We start from the raw sequence: 22,413 nt of genomic DNA, 5'->3' as shown, positions 1-22,413 counted from the left end.
TCTTTTTGATAAGTCTGGCCAGGGGTTTATCAATCTTGTTAATTCTTTCAAAGAACCAGCTCCTAGTTTCATTGATCTGTTCTACTGTTCTTTTGGTTTCTATTTCATTGATTCCTGCTCTGATCTTTATTATTTCTCTTCTCCTGCTGGGTTTAGGCTTTATTTGCTGTTCTTTCTCCAGCTCCTTCAGGTGTAGGGTTAGGTAGTGTATTTGAGACCTTTCTTGTTTCTTGAGAAAGGCTTGTATTGCTATATACTTTCCTCTTAGGACTGCCTTTGCTGTATTCCAAAGATTTTGAACAGTTGTGTTCATTTTCATTGGTTTCCATGAATTTTTTTTAATTCTTCTTTAATTTCCTGGTTGACCCATTCATTCTTTAGTAGGATGCTCTTTAGCCTCCATGTGTTTGAGTTCTTTCTGACTTTTGTCTTGTGATTGAGTTCTAGTTTCAAAGCATTGTGGTCTGAAAATACGCAGGGAATAATCCCAATATTTTGGTACCAGTTGAAATCTGATTTGTGACATAGGATGTGATCTATTCTGGAGAATGTTCCATGGGCACTAGAGAAGAGTGTGTATTCCGTTGCTTTGGGATGGAATGTTCTGAATATATCTGTGAAGTCCATTTGGTCCAGTGTGTCATTTAAAGTCTTTATTTCCTTGTTGATCTTTTGCTTAGATGATCTGTCCATTTGAACGAGGGGGATGTTACTGAAGTCCCCCACTGTTATTTTATTGTTCTTGATGTGTTTCTTTGCTTTTATTATAATTGCCTTATATAATTGGCTTCTCCCATGTTAGGGGCATAGATATTTACAATTGTTAGATCTTCTTGTTGCATAGATCCTTTCAATAGGATATGGTGTCCTTCCTCATCTCTTATTACAGTCTTTGTTTTAAAATCGAATTTGTCTGATATAAGGATTGCCACTCCAGCTTTCTTTTGGTGTCCATTAGCATGGTAAATGGTTTTCCACCCCCTCACTTTCAATCTGGGGGTGTCTTTGGGTCAAAAATGAGTCTCTTGCAGACAGCATATCCGTGAGTCTTGTTTTTTAATTCAATATGATAGCCTGTGTCTTTTGATTGGGGCATTCAGCCCATTTACATTCAGGGTAACTATTGAAAGATATTTACTTAGTGCCATTGTATTGCCTGTAAGGTGACTGTGACTGTATATTGTCTGTGTTCCTTTCTGGTCTATGTTGCTTTTAGGCTCTCTCTCTGCTTAGAGGACCCCTTTCAGTATTTCTTTTAGGGCTGGTTTCGTGTTTGCAAATTCCTTTACTCTTGTTTGTCCTGGTAGCTTTTTATCTCTCCTATTTTCAATGAGAGCCTAGCTGGATATAGTATTCTTGGCTGCGTATTTTTCTCATTTAGTGCTCTGAATATATCATGCCAGTCCTTTCTTGCCTACCAGCTCTCTGTGGATAGGTCTGCTGCCCATCTAATGTTTCTACCATTGTAGGTTACAGATCTCTTCTCCCGAGCTGCTTTCAGGATTTTCTCTTTGTCTCTGATACTCGTAAGTTTTACTATTAGATGTCGGGGTGTTGACCTATTTTTATTGATTTTGAGAGGGGTTCTCTGTGCCTCCTGGATTTTGATGCCTGTTTCCTTCCCCAAATTAGGGAAGTTCTCTGCTATAATTTGTTCCAGTATACCTTCTGCCTCTCTCTCTCTCTCTCTTTCTTCTTCTTCTGGGATCCCAATTTTTCTAATGTTTATTCATCTTATGGTATCACTTATCTCTCGAAATCTGCCCTTGTGATCCAGTAGTTGTTTATCTCTCTTTTTCTCAGCTTCTTTATTTTCCATCATTTGGTCTTCTATATCACTAATTCTCTCTTCTGCCTCATTTATCCTAGCAGTTAGCGCCCCCATTTTTGATTTCACCTATTAATAGACTTTTTGATTTTGACTTGGTTAGATTTTAGTTCTTTTATTTCTCCAGAAAGCGTTTCTCTAATAACTTCCATTCTTTTTTCAAGCCCAGCTAGTATCTTTAAAATCATCATTCTGAACTCTAGGTCCGATATTTTACTAATATCCATATTGAGTAGGTCCCTGGCAGTCGGTAGTGCCTCTTGTTCTTTTTGTTGAGGTGATTTTTTCCATCTTGTCATTTTGTCCATAGGAGAATAGATAGAGAACAGAATGCTAACAGCATAACAATGTCCCCAGCAAATATACTCTAAACAAATCAGGAAAGACCTGAAACTGGGGGGAAAGAAAGGGAAAGAAAGAAAAAAAAGAAAAAGATAAAAACAAAGAAAAGCAAAACAAAACAAAAACAGAATATGATCAAATATGATGAGTCCGGTACATAGATCATTGCCACACACTAGATTGTGGGTGTATTTTGGTCTGTTAGAAGAAAGTGCCTCCCAAAATTTTAAAGAAAGAAAAACTTATATATGTACAAAAATAAGCATTAATATGATGAAGGGATGGAATATGAGTGTAAAGATGAAAATTATAAAAAATTTTATAGGAGGAATTGATAAGTTAAGAAGTTGTTTGAAGAAAGAAAGAAGAGGATTTTTAAAAAAGCGAATGTGATCATGCAGGAGACTAGAACAAAGCCATACACTAGAGATTTAGGGTATATTTTGATCTGTTAGAAGAAACTATCTCAAAATTTTAAAGAGAGAACAAGTTATATATAAGCCAAAAATAAGGGTTACTACTATGAAGGGATAGAATATGACTCTAAAAATGAAAAATAAAAATGTTTTTTAAAAAAGGGATTGATAAGATGTTGGTTGAAAAGGGAAAAAGAAAAATTAAAAAAAAACAGTTAAAAAAATTAACTTTGAAAGATTAAAGAATCATGGTAAAAAAGCCATGGATTCTATGTGTATTATTCCCCTAGTGCTGGAGTTCTGCCGTTTTCATTGACCGGTAAACTTGGTCGTGGCTGGTGGTTCTTGCTGATCTTGTGGGGGAGGGGCCTGTTGCTGTGGTTCCCAAATGTCTTTGCTGGAGGCGGAAATGCCCCTCCCTTGCCGGTTCCGGCTAAGCAATCTGCTCGGGTTTGCTCTTGGGAGCTTTTGTTCCCTTCAGGCCTTGGGTACGGCTTTGGAGGATGAGAGTGAAAATGGTGGCCTCCCAATCTCTGCCCCAGAGAAGCCAAGAACCCGGGGCCCCGCTCGTCAGTGTGCCCCCAGAGAAAAGCAGTCAGTCACTCCCGTCTCCCCGGTCTCCGGCCACACTCTGTGCTCACCCGGCCTGTGACCGAGCATTTCTATCTCTGGCACCCGACTGGGTGTGGAGTCTCCAAACCCAGCAGATCCCTGTGGTGTGCTCCTGCACTGCTGCTCCCAGGGGAGGAAGGGGAGTCTCCCCAGACCTGCCGCTTGTTGGGTCCCTGCTGGAGGAGCAGTGGCCTGACTGTGCCACAGATCACAGTTTATGGCAACCCCGAGCTGAGAGCCCGCGCCTCGGCTCTGTCTCTGCAGCCGACTTTCCTGCTCCGATACCTGGGAGCTCTGCCACACTCAGGCACCCCCCGGTCTTTCTGTGACCCTGAGGGTCCTGAGACCACACTGTCCTGTGAGGGTTCCACCCCGCTTAGCCAATGGAGCGACGTCCCTCAGAAAAGCCGACTTGTAAAATTTCTGATTTTTTGCTCTGGGGCTCTATCACTTGGCAGAAGCGGCTGACGGAGGCCCCCTCCCCCGCCATCTATCCTCCTGAATATCGCCTCAGATTCACTTCTCCGCACGTCCTACCTTCCAGAAATTGGTCACTTTTCTGTTCAGAGAGTTGTTGCTATTCTTTTCTCTGATCTCCTGTTGAGTTCGTAGGTGTTCAGAATGGTTTGATCCCTATCCAGCTGAATTCCTGAGACCAGATGAAATCCAGGTCTCCGACTCCTCAGCCATCTTGCTCCCACCCCCATTTTTGGCTTCTTTCACCAGAGTTTTATAGTTTTTCTCATAACAGATCTTGTTTATATTTTGTTAGATTTATACCTAAGTATTTCATTTTTCAGGGTGCAAGTGTAGATAGTATTGTGATTTATTTATTTATTTGAAAGCGGTGGGGTGTGGGGTATTGGAAGAGAGAGAATCCAGAGCGGACTCTGTGCTGAGCGGTGCATGATAAGGGGATTGATCCATGACCCGGGGATCATGACCTGAGCTGAAATCAAGAGTTGGATGCTTAATTGACTGAGCCATCCAGGCACCTGTATTTATCTATTTTTAAAAAAGATTTATTTATTTATTTTAAAGAGACAGCATGTGAGCAGGGAGAGGGGCAGGAGGAAAGGGAGAGGGGGCAGAGGAGCAGACTTCCTGCTGAGTTTGTAGCTGACACAGGGCTCGATCCCAGGACCCTGAGATCATGACCTGAACTGAAACCAGGAGTCAAAGGCTCAACTGACTGAGCCACCCAAGCACCCTGGTAGTATTGCATTTTAAATTTCAAATTCCATTTGTCCATTGCTGATATATAGGAAGGCAAATAAATTTTGTGTATTAACTTTGTATACTGCAATGTTCCAGGAATCTTTTGTTGATTTTTTTTATTCTACCTAGATGATCGTGTCATCTGCAAAGACAGTTTTATTGCTTCCTTTCCGATCTGTTATTTTTATTTCCTTTTTTTATTTTACTGCATTTTCTAGGACTTCCAGTATGATATTGAAAAACAGTGATGAGTGGGGACATCCTTGCCTTGTTGCTGATCTTAGTGGGAAAACTTTGAGTTTCCCACCATTATAATGTTATCTGTAGGGTTTTTTTATAGATATTCTGTATCAAGTTGAAAAAGTTTCTCTCTATTCTTAGTTTACTGAGATTTTTAAAAAAATCATCAGTGGGTGTTAGATTTTGTCAAATAATTTTCCTGCACATATTGAGATGATCTTGTGTTTTTTTTCTTCTGTGGCCTTGTGATATGGTGGATTACATTGTTTTTCAAATGTTGAACCAGCTTTACTTACCTGAGATAAATCACACCTGGTTGCAGTATATACTTTTTTTTTCTTTTTTTACATTATTGGATTCAATTTCTAACATTTTGTTGAGAGTTTTTGCATCTATGTTTATGGGAGATTTTTGTAAAATTTGTCGTTTTCTTGTCATTTCTTTGTCTGGTTTTAGTCAGAGGGTAATGCTGGCCTCACAGAATGAGTTAGGAAGTATTTTCTCTGCTTCTGTCTTCTGAAAGTGATTATAGAGAATAGGTGTAATGTTTTTCCCTTAAATGTTTGGTGGAATTTACCAGTGAACCAATCTGGAACTGGTGCTTTCTATTTTGGAAAGTTATTAATTATTGATTCAATATCTTTAATAAATATAGGCCTATTCACATAGCCTATTTCTTGTGTGAGTTTTGGCAGATTATACTTTTTAAGGAATTGATCCATTTTGTCTAGGTTATCAAATTTGTGGGCATAAAGTTATTCATAATCTTTGATTATTCTTTTAATGTCCATGAGGTCTGTAGTGATGTCCCCTCTTTTGTTTCTGATATTAGTGATTTGTGTCCTCTCTCTTTTTCTCTAGTTAGCTTGGCTAGAGACTTACTGATTTTATTTATTTTTTTCAAAGAACAGGCTTTTAGTTTCATTGTGTTTTTTTCCTATTTCTATTTTCAATTTCTGCTCTGATTTTTATTATTATTTTCTTCCGACTTTGGATTTAATTCACTCTTCTTTTTCTAGTTTCCTAGGGTGGATGTTTAGATGATTAATTTTAGATTTTTCTTCTTTTCTAATATATGCATTCAATAATATAATTTCTCTCTAAGCACTGCTTTTGTTGCATCCCACAGTTTGGATAAGTTGTGTTTTTATTTTCATTTAATTCAAAAATTTAAAAAGTTCTCTTGAGATTGCTTCTTTGACCTGTGTGTTATTTAGAAGTGTGTTTAATCTCCAGGTACTTGGGGATTTCTAGCTATCTTCCTGTTATTGATTTCTAGTTTAATTACACTGTAGTCTGAAAGCAGACATTGTATGATTTCTCTTCTTTTAAATGTGTTAAGGTTTGTTTTATGGCCTAGAATGTGCTCTGTCTTGGTGAATGTTCCATATGCGCTTAAGAAGAATGTGTGTTCTGCTCTTTTGAGATGAAATAGTCTATAGATACCCATTATATTCAGTTGATTAATGGTGCTATTGAGTTCAACTATGTCCCTACTGATTTTCTGCCTGCTGGGTCTGTCCACTTCTGATAGAGGGGTGTTGAAATATCCAACTATAATAATGGATTCACCTATTTCTCCTGGCAGTTCTATCAGTTTTTTGTCTCATATATTTTGACACTCTATTCTTAGGTACGTACATGCTAAAGGTTGTTACGTCTTCTGGGTGAATTGACCTCTTAATCATTATATAATGCCCCCTCTTTATCCCTGATAACTTTCCTTGCTCTGAACTCAGCTCTTTGTGAAATTAATGTAGCTACTCCTTCTTTCTTTTGATTAGTGTTAGAATGGCATATATATTTTCCATCCATTTATTTTTAATGTGTATGTGTCTTTATATTTAAGGTAGATTTCTTATAGACAACATATAACTGCGTCTTATCTCTGATGATCTTTGTCTTTTAATTGATAAATCTAGACCATGACATCCAAAGTGATAACTATATTGATATAGTTATATTAATATCTGCCATAACTGTTACTGTTTCTATTTGTTGCTCTTGTTCTTTGTTCCTATTTTGTCTTCCACACTTTTTTGTGACCTTTGTGGTTTTAATTGAGCACTTTAAATAATTTAATTATCTTCCTTCCTTAGCATTTTAATTATACTCTTTTTTTTAACGTTTTTAGTGGTTGCCCTAGTGTTTGAAATATACATTTACAACTAATTCAAGTCTACTTTCAAGTAACACTGCCATTTCACAGTGTGAGTACCTTATAGTAACAAAATAATCTTGATTTCCTCCTTCCTGCTCTTTCTATTTTTGCTGTCATTCATTTCTCTTATACTTAAGCATATATAACTCTCGCTATATATCAAATATACTAATATTTAAATATGTTAATATTAAATGTATGTATATTAAATAACTATATATAAATAAAAACCACATATAATCAAACACATTGTGGCTATTAATATTTTGAACCAACTTATCTGTTACATCAATTAAGAATAAAAAGCTTCTATTTTATAACATTTTTATTTTATCACTTATTTCTTCTCTGATACTCTTCTTTGTGTAGATCTGAGTTTCTGACCTTTATCACTTTTCTCTCTAAAGAACTTTTTTTTTAAGATTTTATTTATTTGAGAGAGAGAGAAAGCACATGAGGGGGGGAGGGTCAGAGGGAGACGCAGACTCCCCACTGAGCAGGGAGCCCGATGCGGGACTCGATCCTGGGACTCCAGGATCATGACCTGAGCCGAAGGCAGTCGCTTAACCAACTGAGCCACCCAGGTGCCCCTCTCTAAAGAAGTTCTTTTCACATTTCTTGCAAGGCAGGTCTGTCAACAACAAATTCCCTCAGTTTATGTTTGTCTGAGAAAGTCTTTTTCTTTCACTTTTGAAGGATAATTTTGCAGGGCACAGAATTCTAGGTTGGTGTTTATTTTTCCTCTAAACATTTTTAAATATTTTACTTCATTCTCTACTTGCTTACACAGTATCTTAGAAGTCAAATATAATTTCTTCGCTCTTCTATAGGTGAGGTATTTTTTTCCCCTCTGGCTTTTTTGAGGATTTTTCTCTTTAGTTCTGATTTTCTGTCATTTGAAAATGATGTACTTTGGTGTAGTTTTTATATTATTATTTGTGCATGGTGTTCTGTGAGCTTCCTAGAGCTATCGTTTGGTGTCTGACATTAATTTGGGAAAACTAATAGTTGCTATTGTTTCAAATATTTCTTCTGTTCCTTTCTCTCTCTTAGTATTCTCCCTACATATATGTTACAGCTTTTGTACTTGTCCCACAGCTGTTGCATATTCTGTCTTGGTTTTTCCACTCTTTTTTTTTTTTTCTGCTAGCTTTTTGGTTTTGAAGGTTTGTATTGAGATATCCTCGAGCTCAGAGTTTCTTTCCTCAGCATGTCCAGTCTACTAAAAGCTTATCAAAGGCATTCTTCATTTCTGTTACAGTGTTTTTGATCTCTATCATCTCTTTTTGGTTCTTTCTTAGAATGCCTCTCTCTCTGCTTACATTGCCCATATGTCCTTGTATGCTCTTTGTTTTATCTATTGGCGACCTTAGCACATAAGTCATTGTTCTTTTAAATTCCTGGTCTGATAATTCCAACATCCCTCCTATATATGAGTCTGGTTTTGAGGCTCGCTTTGTTTTTCAGATTGTGGGTTTTTTAAAAAATTTTTATTGTTATGTTAATCACCATACATTCCATCATTAGTTTTTGATGTAGTGTTCCATGATTCATGGTTTGTGCATAACACCCAGTGCTCCATGCAGAACGTGCCTTCTTTAATACCCATCACCAGGCTAACCCATCCCCCCACTCCCCTCCCCTCTAGAACCCTCAGTTTGTTTTTCATATCTCATGGTTTGTCTCCCCCTCCGACTTACTCCCCTTCATTCTTCCCCTCCTGCTATCTTCTTCTTTTTTTCTTTGCATATATTGCATTATTTGTTTCAGAAGTACTGATCTGTGATTCAACAGTCTTGCACAATTCACAGTGCTCACCATAGCACATACCCTACACCATGTCTATCACCCAGCCACCCCATCCCTCCCACCCGCCCACCACTCCAGCAACCCTCCGTTTGTTTCCTGAGATTAAGAATCCCTCATATCAGTGAGGTCATATGATACATGTCTTTCTCTGATTGACTTATTTCTTTTTTTTTTTTTTTAATTTTTTTATTGTTATGTTAATCACCATATATTACATTATTAGTTTTTGGTGCAGTGTTCCATGATTCATTGTTTGTTCATAACACCCAGTGCTCCATGCAGAACGTGCCCTCCTCAATACCCATCACCAGGCTAACCCATCCCCCTCCCCCCCTCCCCTCTAGAACCCTCAGTTTATTTTTCAAAGTCCATCATCTCTCATGGTTCATCTCCCCCTCTGACATACTCCCCTTTTCTTCCTCTCCTGTTATCTTCTTCTTTTTCTTTTTTCTTAAAATATGTTGCATTATTTGTTTCAGAAGTACAGATCTGTGATTCAACAGTCTTGCACAATTCACAGCGCTCACCGTAGCACATACCCTCCCCAATGTCTATCACCCAGCCACCCCATCCCTCCCACCCCCAACCACTCCAGTAACACTCAGTTTGTTTCCTGAGATTAAGAATTCCTCATATCAGTGAGGTCATGTGATACATGTCTTTCTCTGATTGACTTATTTCACTCAGCATAATACCCTCCAGTTCCATCCACATCGTTGCAAATGGCAAGATCTCATTCCTTTTGATGACTGCATAATATTCCATTGTGTATATATACCACATCTTCTTCATCCATTCTTCTGTCGATGGACATCTAGGCTCTTTCCACACTTTGGCTATTGTGGACATTGTTGCTATAAACATCGGGGTGCACGTACCCCTTTGGATCCGTACATTTGTATATTTGGGGTAAATACCGAGTAATGCAATTGCTGGGTCATATGATAGCTCTATTTTCAACTGTTTGAGGAACCTCCATACTGCTTTCCAGAGTGGCTGCTCCAGCTTGCATTCCCAACAGTGTAGGAGGGTTCCCCTTTCTCCACATCCCCGCCAACATCTGTCATTTCCTGACTTGTTAATTTTAGCCATTCTGACGGGTGTGAGGTGGTATCTCATTGAGGTTTGGATTTGGATTTCCCTGATGCCGAGTGATGTTGAGCACTTTTTCATGTGTCTGTTGGCCATTTGGATGACTTGTTTGGAAAAATGTCTGCTCATGGCTTCTGCCCGTTTCTTGATTGGATTATTTGTTCTTTGGGTGTTGAGTTTGATAAGTTCTTTATAGATTTTGGATACTAGCCCTTTATCTGATATGTCATTTGCAAATATTTTCTCCCATTCTGTCGGTTGTCTTTTGGTTTTGTGGACTGTTTCTTTTGCTGTGCAAAAGCTTTTTATCTTGATGAAATCCCAACAGTTCATTTTTGCCCTTGCTTCCCTTGCCTTTGGCTATGTTTCTAGGAAGGATGCTCTTTAGCCTCCATGTTTTTGAGTTCTTTCCGACTTTCCTCTTGTGATTGAGTTCTAGTTTCAAAGCATTGTGGTCTGAAAATATGCAGGGAATAATCCCAATATTTTGGTACCAGTTGAGACCTGATTTGTGACCTAGGATGTGATCTATTCTGGAGAATGTTCCATGGGCACTAGAGAAGAATGTGTATTCCGTTGTTTTGGGATGGAATGTTCTGAATATGTCTGTGGAGTCCAATTGCTCCAGTGTGTCATTTAAAGTCTTTATTTCCTAGTTGATCTTTTGCTTAGATGATCTGTCCATTTCAGTCAGGTGGGTGTTAAAGTCCCCCACTATTATTGTATTGTTGTCAATGTGTTTCTTTGCTTTTGTTATAAATTGCCTTATATAATTGGCTGCTCCCATGTTAGGGGCATAGATATTTACAATTGTTAGATCTTTTTGTTGAATAGACCCTTTAAGTAGGATATAGTGTCCTTCTTTATCTCTTATTACAGTCTTTGTTTTAAAATCTAATTTGTCTGATATAAGGATTGCCACCCCAGCTTTCTTTTGGTGTCCATTAACATGGTAAATGGTTTTCCACCCCTTCACTTTCAATGTGGGGGTGTCTTTGGGTCAAAAATGAGTCTCTTGCAGACAGCATATCGATGGGTCTTATTTTTTAATCCAATCTGATAGCCTGTGTCTTTTGATTGGGGCATTTAGCCCATTTACATTTAGGGTAACTATTGAAAGATAAGAATTTAGTGCCATTGTATTGCTTGTAAAGTGACTGTTACTGTATTTTGTCTGTATTCCTTTCTGGTCCATGCTGCTTTTAGGCTCTTTCTTTGCTTAGAGGACCTCTTTCAAAATTTCTTGTAGGGCTGGTTTCGTGTTTGCAAATTCCTTTAGTTTTTTTTTGTCTTGAAAGCTTTTTATCTCTCCTTCTATTTTCAATGACAGCCTAGCTGGATATAGTATTCTTGGCTGCATAGTTTTCTCATTTAGTGCTCTGAAGATATCATGCCAGTCCTTTCTGGCCTGCCAGGTCTCTGTGGATAGGTCTGTTGCCAATCTAATGTTTCTACCATTATAGGTTACAGATCTCTTCTCCCGAGCTGCTTTCAGGATTTTCTCTTTGTCTCTGAGACTCATAAGTTTTACTATTATATGTCGGGGTGTCGACCTATTTTTATTGATTTTGAGAGGGGTTCTCTGTGACTCCTGGATTTTGATGCCTCTTTCCTTCCCCACATTAGGTAAGTTCTCTGCTATTATTTGCTCCAATATACCTTTTGCCCCTCTCTCTTTCTTCTTCTTCTGGGATCCCAATTATTCTAATGTTGTTTTGTCTTATCGTATCACTTATCTCTCGAATTCTGCCCTCGTGATCCAGTAGTTGTTTATCTCTTTTTCTCAGCTTCTTTATTTTCCATCATTTGGTCTTTTATATCGCTGATTCTCTCTTCTGCCTCATTTATCGTAGCAGTTAGTTTCCCCATTTTTGATTGCACCTCATTAATAGCCTTTTTGATTTTGACTTGGTTAGATTTTAGTTCTTTTATTTCTCTAGAAAGAGTTTCTCTAATAACTTCCATGCTTTTTTCAAGCCCAGCTAGTGTCTTTAAAGTCATGATTCTGAACTCTAGGTCCGACATCGTACTAATGTCCGTATTGAGTAGGTCGCTGGCAGACGGTACTACTTCTTGTTCTTTTTGTTGAGGTGATTTTTTTCATCTTGTCATTTTGTCCAGAGTAGAATAGATGAATGAGAAAACAGAATGCTAACAGGTTAACAATGTCCCCAGAAAATATACTCTAATCAAATCAGAAAAGAAAGGGAAAGAAAGAAAAAAGAGGAAAAGAAAAAGATAAAAACAAACAAAAACAGAATAAAACAACAAAAAAAAACAGAATATGATCAAATATGATCAGGCTGGTGCATAGATCAGTGCCACACACTAGATTTTGGGTGTATTTTTGTCTGTTAGAAGAAAGTGCCTCCTAAAACTTTAAAGAAAGAAAGACTTATATATGTACAAAATAAGGGATTATACGATGAAGGGATGGAATATGACTATAAAGATGGAAATTATAATAAATTTTAAAAAAGGAATTGATAAGATGTTTGGAAAAAAAAAGAAGAGGATTAAAAAAAGGAAAGAAAGAAAAAAAAGGGGGGGAGAGAATGTGATTAGGCAGGAGACTAGAACAAAGCCATACACTAGAGATTTAGGGTATATTTTGATATCTTAGAAGAAACTGTGTCTCAAAATTTTAAAGAGAGAACAACTTATATATATATCTGCCAAAAATAAGGGTAACTACTATGAAGGGATAGATTATGACTCTAAAAATGAAAAATAAATTTAAAAAAAGGGATTGATAAGATGTTGGTGGTTGAAAAAGGGAAAAAGAAAAATTCAGAAAAAAAAACAGTTAAAAAAATTAACTTTGAAAGACTAATGAATCATGGTAAAAAAGCCATGAATTCTATATGCAGTATTCCCCTAGCGCTGGAGTTCTGCCATTCTCATTGATCGGTAAACTTGGTCTTGGCTGGTTGTTCATGCTGATCTTCTGGGGGCCGGGCCTGTTGCCGTGGTTCCCAAATGTCTTTGCTGGAGGCAGAATTGCCCCACCCTTGCTCATTGGGGCTAAGCAGCCTGCTCGGGTTTCCTCTTGGGAGCTTTTGTTCCCTGCAAGCTTTCCATAGAGCTTTGGAGGATGACAGTGAAAATGGCGGCCTCCCAATCTCCGCCCCAGAGGAGTCAAGAACTCGGAGCCCCGCTCCTCAGTGCGCCCCCAGAGAAAAGCAATCAGTCACTCCTGTCTCCCGGTCTGTGGCCGCACTCCGTGCTCACCCGGCCTGCGACTGAGCGTTTCTATCTCTGGCACCCGACCCTGTGTGGAGTCTCCAAACCCAGCTGATCCCTGCGGCGGCTCCTCCCAGGGGAGGAAGGGGAGTCTCCCTGGATCTGCCGCTTGTTGGGTCCCTGCTGGAGGAGCAGTGGCCCGACTGGGCCGCGGATCACAGTTTATGGCAACCCCGGGCTGAGAGCCCGCGCCTCGGCTCCGTCTCTGCAGCCGGCTTCCCCGCTCCAATACCTGGGAGCTCTGCTGCACTCAGGCACCCCCGGTCTTTCTGTGACCCCGAGGGTCCTGAGACCACACTGTCCTACGAGGGTTCCACCCCCCGCTTAGCCACTGGAGCGATGTCCCTCAGCGGAGCCGACTTGTAAAAGTTCCGATTTTGTGCTCTGGGCCTCTATTACTTGCCAGAAGTGGCCGACGGAGGCCCCCTCCCCCACTGTCTATCCTCCCGAATATCGCCTCAGAGTCACTTCTCCTCATGTCCTACCTTCCAGAAAGTGGTCGCTTTTCTCTTCAGAGAGTTGTTGCTATTCTTTTCTTTGATCTCCTGTTGAGTTCGTAGGTGTTCAGAATGGTTTGATCTCTATCCAGCAGAATTCCTGAAACCAGATGAAATCCAGGTCTCCCACTCCCCTGCCATCTGGCTCTGTCCTCCGGGTTTTTTTTTTTTTTTTAATCTCTTAATAGGTTTTGTAATTTTTTCTTGGTAGAAATGACATGATGTACTAGGTCAAAGGGAGTACCACAGATAGGCTGTTGGGGAAAAGGGAGTGTTCTATAGTCCTATGATTAAGTCTCAGCCTTTTAGAGAATTTTAGCTTCTGTAGACTGTAAACTCCACATTTTTCTCACTCTCCCTTATTCCCCCTACTGCCTTTGATTGGGACAGGATGGTTAGAATGTGCTTGAGTTGGATATTTCCCTTTTCTCATGGGGAAGGTTAGAGGGGGATGGTGTTGAGTATTTCCCTTTCCTCCATGTGGAAGGCAAAAAATGGCTGTTTTTAAATATTTCTCTTCCCATAGAGGAGTTAGGCTCTGATAAAACCTCAACAGCTTAGGCTCTGGTTAAATAACTTCTTCTGAGGGCAGACCTTGTTAAGTAGAACAGAGTGCTCAGACATTTTCCAAAATGGTTCCTTTTCCCTTCTCCCTGATGGAAACATGAAAGGGATTTTGTCTGATACTGTGAAAACCAAGTCAAGCTCCTGGAGGTAAAACTCAGAAATATGTGAGGCCTCCTATGAATGCATCTCCCTGGAGTTTTTAACTGTCAGGAGTTGTGCACACTGAACCTCCAGCAGTTGTCAATTACAATTCAGGCTTTCCTACCTAAGCACTGGTTTCTTTGGAGTCTTAAGCTCCAGGGTTTCTACTCAGGTAAGTCATGATTCTCTGTATTGACCCATCAATCTTTGCAGTTTTGAGGTCAGTGGTTTGTCCTGTAACCTCATTTCTCTTTTGGATCCAAGAAGAGTTATTGATTTTCTGGTGTGTTCAGCCTTCTTACTTATTGTTAGGATGCAATGGCAACTTAAAAGCTTATTATATGCTGGACCAAAAGTCAGAAGTCAAAGATGGTTTCTTTTTTTTAAATTAAGTTTTTAATTTTAATTCCGGTATAGTTAACATACAGTGTTACATTAGTTTCTGGTATACAATATAATGATTCAGCAATTCTATGATTCTAACAACTCAGTGCTCATCATGACAAGTGCACTCCTTCATCCCCACCTGCCTCCCCTCTGGTAACCATCAGTTTGTTCTCTATGGCTAAGTCTGTTTCCTGGTTTGTCTCTGTCTCTCATTTTTCCCCCTTTGCTCATTTGTTTTGTATCTTAAGTTCTACATGTGAATGACTTTCTTTCTCTGACTTATTTCTATTCTATGTTCCAGTTCATTGATTCTTTCCTCTGCCCTATTCATTCTGCTGTTAAACTTTTATTTATTTATTTATATTTATTTATTATTTATTTTGCTGCTGTTAAATTTTAAATTTGGTTTTTGTACTTTTCAGTTCTAAAATTTCCAGTTGGTTCTCCTTTATATCTTCTATTTATTTGCTGAATATTTCTGTTTCTTTTTCTGGAATTTATATTTTTTCATCTGTCTCAAGCATGTCTATACCTGATAATTGAAACGTTTTTATGACGGCTCCTTTAAAATATTTGTCATGTAATTCTGACATCTCTGTCATTTCAATAATGGTATGTATCATCTTTTTAAAATTCAGTTTGATATTTTTCTGTTTCTTGTCATGATGAGTGATTTTCTACTTAAACCTAACCTTGTGGGTATTACATTATTAGACTCTAGAACTTATTAAAACTCGGTGTCTATGGAACCCTTCTGGAAGGGAAGGGAGGTTCATCAACTCATTACTGACATATGGGGGTAGAAGTTCAGGTTTCCCACTAAACCTCCACTGACAACAGAGCAGAGGCTCCTTGTTAATGCTGGGCAGTGGTGGGAACTCTGGCTTCAGTCTGATACCTCTTGGCTGCAGGAAATAAAAGTTCCTCACTATTTATTCCTCACATGGCCTGCACCACATAGAGGGGGTGGCCTTGTTACCCCTGAACAGTGGTAAAAGTCCTGACTCTTCACTAGGCTTCCCCTGACACCACCTTAGTGGGAAGGGGAGGTCTGTCTTCTGAGTACTCAGAAGTACCCAGAGGAGGTACTTCTGGGTAGAGGTAGAAGCCCAGGCTCCTCACCATATCTGCAATGTCACTGTAGGTAGACAGGGATGAGAGGAGCTCATTACCATCCAGTTAGGATGTTATACTCATCCTTTTCTGATATCCCCACATTAGGTGGATTAAGGTGTCTTGTGGTTTAAGTGGGTTGTAATCCTGTCTAGGCTTTCCACTTGGCCTTTGCTGACATGGGTGGGGATGAGGTTGCAGTTTTACCTGTTTTCTTTGGCATAGAGTGATTATTATCTAAAAGTTTTCAGTCTTTATAGTATTCCCCTTTCTTGGTCCTTAGTTTAGAGAGAGTGGACTTTGTTTGCACTTGTTGCCATTTCCAGGTTGCCAGTTCTTCAGCTTGAAGCCTGAGACATAAATGAGGCAAAAAGAAAACCAGAGAGTTTAGCAGTATGCCATTCATTGGGTTCCCTAGTCCCTAGAAGTCTGCCACCTTCTCTCCACCCTTCAGGATTTTCTTATGTTTATTTTATATATAATTTCTAGTTTATAGTTGTACTTAGTAGGAGGAATAGGGTAAAGTGCATCTTTTCTATCTTACCAGAACTGTCCGTAAACTTTTAACAAAACTTAAACTTTCCAATTACTTTAAAGTATGGTTTTCATATTCTCCTTTTCCAGGCTAGTAGCTCCTTATTAAATACCTGGATCAGTATTTTTAAAACTACAAGCTGTGACCCATTAGTGAGGCATAAAATCAATTTGATAGGTCATGACCAGCATTTTAAAAAATGAAGTAAAATATAATAGAGGGGAAAATAAAGTACCTCATACATAGCAAGGGAAATAATTGTTGCCTCACCTTTTTTTTTTTAAAGATTTATTTATTTATTTGAGAGAGAGAGAGAGAGAGAACATGAGACGGGGGAGGGTCAGAGGGAGAAGCAGACTCCCCGCGGAGCAGGGAGCCCGATGTGGGACTCGATCCCGGGACTCCAGGATCATGACCTGAGCCGAAGGCAGTCACTCAACCAACTGAGCCACCCAGGCGCCTTTTTGATAGTTGTGTGTATGTGTGCATGTATGTGTGAATACTGGGTTGCAAAGTAACATGTATTTCTTATGTGTGGGTTACAGTCAACAGAGTTTGAAAGCCACTCACTGAGATGGCAAAGAATGGTGAGAGGGAGAGAAGAGAAGAATTATTTAAGCCACTTTAGATGAAACCTCCTGCTGCCCATAGGCACTAGCTGGGTTAGGGGATTGTATATTAGCTGGGTACAGATTGGAGAGAAGGTCACGTTTGCTATTTGAAAGTACTCTCTGCCCCGGAAGGACGTGCCTGTAGGTTGAGAGGAAGAGAACTCAGTGTCACTGTTGGCCCTGAACCTGAATTCCTTCCAGCCCCTGAGCTTGGCAGCAAGTATGTTCTTATAGGGAATGTTTGGAGAAGACACCTTTGTATTCCAGACATGGATTCATCTAAGCAGATTCTCTTAGGAAGACAAAGTAGATTGGTGCCCTCCACCGCAGCCCCAGACACCTACATCTCTGAGTTAAAAACAAAGTCTTGCTACGTACTTCTTGTGCTCTGTTGGCACTGAGTGAGGCAGAGGCAGTAGGGAGAGACAGGGAACTAGAACTCTGGTGGAGAAGCCACAGGGCTATTCCTTGGTGGGGAGAGTAAAAGTAAAACCTCTCAAAATAGTAGAAAGTTGAATGGCAAGACCTGTATTACTGAAGGATAAGCACAGGAGGTTGGGTGTAAATCAGGTAAATCTTAAATGGCCAGAACATCTTAAATTGCCCTGGAGTTCTCCATATTATTTCACTTTAGGAGACTTGTTGTAAACTATTAACACCTAGGATCTCATGCAAGATGCAGTGTGTGTACCCTGGAGATTCTAATAAAGAGTCTTGATTGCCTATTTTGGGCCAGACTCAATGCTAGGCACTTTTACATGGGTATTGTCTTGACTCCTTAGAATTGCCCTGTGAACAAGTATGATTTGCCCCAATTCACAGATGAGGGTGATGAGGCTCAGAGAAGTTCAGTAATTTGTCTAAAATTAGAGTTTGAATGTGGCAGGGTCAGGTTTTAGACCCCGATGCGTTAGGTTGAGCATGCGTTGGACTGTACCATAGTTGTTTTTGTGAAATGAGGCTGTGCAAGAATGCAACCAGCCTCCCTGAGAACGAAGAGGCCCAGATATTTTTTAAAGGTCTGCAAGACCTACTGTTGATATGTAAGCCAGTGAAAAGGCTTCATGATATAGGACTTTTTCTGCAGCTTGACTATTTAAAGAAAATGTATCATCTTCCCTAAAACAAATTTTACTGGTTAAAAAGAGATCACCATGAAATCTACCAAAGCATAAGACAAAATGTGAAATATGACAGGAGATATAAGCTATTTCATCTAATACTGAATGGTGCATTTTCAGAAGCAGCTGTAAATTAAATAAAGGAGCACACATTTGAAACTGTTTAAGCCTTTAACAAATATTTGGGACAGTGAAGCTGTTATGGAAACTTACTGTTGGTGATAAAAGAACCAGTAGAGATAAATTCTGGTTAATAAATCCTGTCATTTTGTCAATGGAGTAGAAAGTACTTTCAATAAGAGGTTCATGATGCAGGACACATTACAGCAACCCTCTCTTCAACACCTAGACTAGGTGCCATGGTCTAAACCCAAATATCAGCCTACTGCTACCATTTCTGTTCTCCTCCAAGGTTAAACAACCAAAGAAAACCCAAGGGGATACCTGAACAATCCCTACCCCAGCATCAGAAATAACAAAGTGGTTCCTGAGCAGATTAATAGGGATAGTACTAAGGTGTAAAGTGCAGACTGAGCCATACAAGTAGGAATCTTAATAATTGACTCTATGTTGGCTCTGAGTGGCTAAAAGGATTCTTTGGAGACAGTGTTTTATAAGGCAACACAATTGCCTGAATCACCTAGACTGACTCTCTTAGCTGAGGTGGTGGTGATGATAGTGGGGGGGGAGGGGGGGAAGATTTGAATGTCTAAATCAGGTGCATTATTCACTGTACAGAGGTTTAATTAAAAAAGAAAAAATCATATGCTGTAAACTTATGTAGGAAAAATGACTTTTTTAAAAACCATCATTCCAATGACACCTGGATCATTACAGCGAAGAAGAATTTAGAATCTAATTACCTACAGGGTGTTTACATATGTTATCACAGGAGCTTGGAGAGCAAATCAAGATCGACCTAGGTGGTTTTTACTTAACCTGCAGCCAGTCTTGTCTTTTCAGTTCCTCAGATGCAAATACAATATCATTATGGAGGTAACTCAATTTACATAGATGTATTCCTGAAAACCAGATGTGCTGTGTGAAAGCCAAATTGTTGTGGATCAAATTATGTTTTATATCCTAAGGGAACTTGTTATTTAAGCATCTGTGATGCTTGCTATGACTTAAAGCATTGGCATTTATAGACCAAATGGTTGCCTCTGCTCTAAGATGGTGTGCTTGTGTTGTAGTCAGGGTCACGTTAGACTGTGCTGTGGGAAAAAAATAAGTGTCATTGACTTAACACAATAAAGAGTTATTTCTTGGGTGCCTGGATGGCTCAGTTGGTTAAGCGACTGCTTTCGGCTCAGGTCATGATCCTGGAGTCCCGGGATCGAGTCCTGCATCGGGCTCCCTGCTCAGCAGGGAGTCTGCTTCTCCCTCTGACCCCCTTCCCTCTCGTGCTCTCTATCTGTCATTCTCTCTCTCTCTCAAATAAAAAAAAAAGAGTTATTTCTTGTTTTTATCAAAATCTGATGCAGGTTGGATGGCCCCGCATGCTGTTGTCTTCCAAGGACCCAGCGACTCAGGAACTCAGACTGTTTCATTCTTGCAACTCTGACATTTCAGTTTCATTTGACCGCAAATAGATGCACAGAGGCAAAAAGATAGTAAGGTGAGTGCCCAGGAAATTGAAAATGGTTTGGTGACCATGGTCTGCCACCCTGGTATTTATCACTGTGATTATTTCTGTGGGTTTTGGGAGCATCGATGGGACTTTCTGGAATAGCCAATTGATTTTCAGAGCTCTTGGTACATTATACATTCAATAATACTTTTTGTATACAAATATAACTCTTCATTAATATAACGATAAAGGCAATCTCTTAGAAAGAATATATTGGCCATCAGATTCAGGAACCAGAGGAAGAAAATCAATGGGAAAGAGTACAGGCTTTCAAAAGGAGTGTTGGCACAAAATGCTGTCTGTGTAGTATATTAGTCATATGGTGCATGCTTTCTAGTTTCCTTTGCCTTGACTTCATAGTAACCTCCTGGACTAGTCTCAGATTGCTCTTCTGACTCTGGTCCTCCTGTTTACTTGTGCTTTCCCTGCATGATCCTGACTTGGTCTCCAACCTCAGCCTACAGCCCTGATCCTTACCTTCACTCTACATCCTTGGTTTGTAACTTGCTTATGTGACCTTCCCAATATCTGACCATTGTCCATATTCTGCCCGTACCACTGCTCCCATGTAGCATTTGCTGCTATATTCCCTAAAGCCTGCTCAAGGACCTCACTCTGGCGATTCTCCCCTTCTCCTCCATCACCAAATTTCTCCTCTTTACTGAACATCCTTGCCTACTGCATATTAACAGTCCAGTGTTTCTCACATCCTAAAAGAAGGGAGACCCCTCTCAACCTCTGTTCCCATTCTAGTAACTACTATCTCCTTCTCATTACTTTAGAGCATCTTAAATTTTTAAAAATTAATTTCTCTCCCTCCATTCTCACCTGGAACTACCCCAATCAGGCCTTCACTACTGCTGTTCTCCTGAAACTGTACTTGTCAAGGTCACCCTTGATTTCCATGTTGCTGAATCCAGTGGTTATTTTCAGTCTTCATCTTACTTAAAATCTCAACAGCACTTGACACGCAGCTGTTCACTCTCTTCTCTGTGAAACTCTCTTCTTGGCTTCTAAGATAATTACACTTGCCTGGTTTTCCTCCCACCTTTATAAATGCTCTTTCTCAGTCTTTTTGTTTCCCTTTTCCCCCTGTTTTTCTCCCCGTATTTCCTCACCTAAATATTGGAGTACCACAGTGCTCAGCCCCTGGATCTCTTCATTTTTCCTATCCATAGTCACTCTATAGGTGATCTAGTCTAGATTTATGCCTTTAAATAGCATCTCAGTGTTGATATCATCCAAATTCTTCAACCCAGTTGTCTTCTCTGATAAGACCCATGTATCTTACTGCTTATTTGACATCTACACTTGGATGTCTAATAGGGATTGCAAATTTAACATCTCCAAAGCTAAGCTCTGGGCCTTTCTCCGAACCATATTTTCTTACTCTTTTCTCCATTTCAGTTAATGGAACTTCATCCTTTAAATTGATAGGATAAAAAGTCATAATACTCAGCCTTGACTCTTCCTATTTTATCACAGCCCTCATTGATCTGTCAGAGAATCTTGACAAATTCTTCTAAAATTTTACCACTTTTCTCAACTCCCATCACATCTCACCTGTGTTATCACATAACTTCCTACCTGATGTCTTGCTTCTGTGTTTGTTTTCCATGCCTCCCCTAAAACTATTCTTATCAAAACACCCAAAGTAACCCTGTGAAAATACAACTCAGGTAATATCACTCTTCTGCTTATTACTGTCATTGGATTCCCATGTCATCAGACTGAAACCCAAAGTCCTCATGCTCACCTATGGAGCTCTGTGTGACCTGGCTTTTTCCACTTCAGCCACTTTGCATCACTGCTGCATACCAGGCAGTCTTCCCCTCCTAGGCCTTGACCTTGCTGTTTCCTCTGCCAGGCATTCTCTTTTCTCAGCTATTCACATGGCTCAGTTATTCACTTCCCTCATGTTTTTATTTTAGTGCATCATCTCTGTGAGCCCATCCCTGATCACTTATTGAAAAATTGCAACTAATTCCCTGATATTTTCTATCCTTCTACCATGATTTATTTCCACCTTACCATTATCACTTCAAACACACCATATTTTTATAATTATTTCACCTTTTATTTTTTTTGAAGATTTTATTTATTTGAGAGAAAGGAAGAGAGAGAACACACAGAGTGTGAGTGAGAGAGAGAAGCAGACTCCCTGCTGAGCAGGAAGCCCAACTTGGGGCTTGATCCCAGGACTCTGGGATCATGACCTGAGCTGAAGGCAGATGCTTAACTAACCAAGGAGCCACCCAGGGACCCCTTATTTCATCTTTTAATTTTATCTTCCCCATTGTAGTATAAGCTCTATGAGGTTATGAAACTTGACTGATTTGCTTATTGTTGTACCTCTTCTGGCTCAAACAATGCCTGAGATACAGTAATTGCTTGAGAAACATTTGTTGAATGAAAGAACAGATCAGTGATCGGATTGTGTTCTCAAAGGTAATTTGAAATTTTGCTCTTGGGAACATTATTCATATTTTCCCACATAAATAATGAAATTCCCACAAAAATGAAATAATGAAAGTCCTGTACTATTGGCTTAAAATCTAAGTTCTCCAATATGCTTAAAACTGGGGTCGTTAGTTGAGGTATCATACAATGTCCCCTAGCTAGCTGTTGCCAATGAGACATACTTGGAACCAATTGATCACAATATAGCTTTGTGAGGACTATAAAAGAAGAATCACAGAATCCATTGGGAAGCTCAGAGGAAGGAGGAGTGATTTTGGAATCAGAGTTAATTTCACGGAAGAAGTGGGTCTGTAAGAATGAATGAAAGTTGCCACAGAGAGAAAAGGAAGGAAATTTAATAGGCAGAAGGAATAGTATATCAGATGTCAC

General features: G+C 39.5%; 1 long non-coding RNA gene across 1 annotated transcript in view; it reads left to right on the top strand.

Annotated features, from left to right (window-relative positions):
- LOC141374012 (uncharacterized) overlaps positions 1-19,545 on the top strand; it is a 114,022-nt gene extending 94,477 nt beyond the window's left edge. The window contains exon 4 of the long non-coding RNA XR_012380549.1: positions 19,418-19,545. This is a non-coding gene — a long non-coding RNA (uncharacterized lncRNA). The remainder of the gene's footprint in view (positions 1-19,417) is intronic.
- Positions 19,546-22,413: the final 2,868 nt, after the last annotated feature.

Source organism: Callorhinus ursinus, unplaced genomic scaffold (assembly GCF_003265705.2).
Source record: "Callorhinus ursinus isolate GAN/ISIS: 27379988/994484 unplaced genomic scaffold, GSC_fseal_2.0 scaffold13, whole genome shotgun sequence".
Lineage (NCBI taxonomy): Eukaryota > Metazoa > Chordata > Mammalia > Carnivora > Otariidae > Callorhinus > Callorhinus ursinus.
This window is presented reverse-complemented; position numbering and strand designations above follow the sequence as displayed.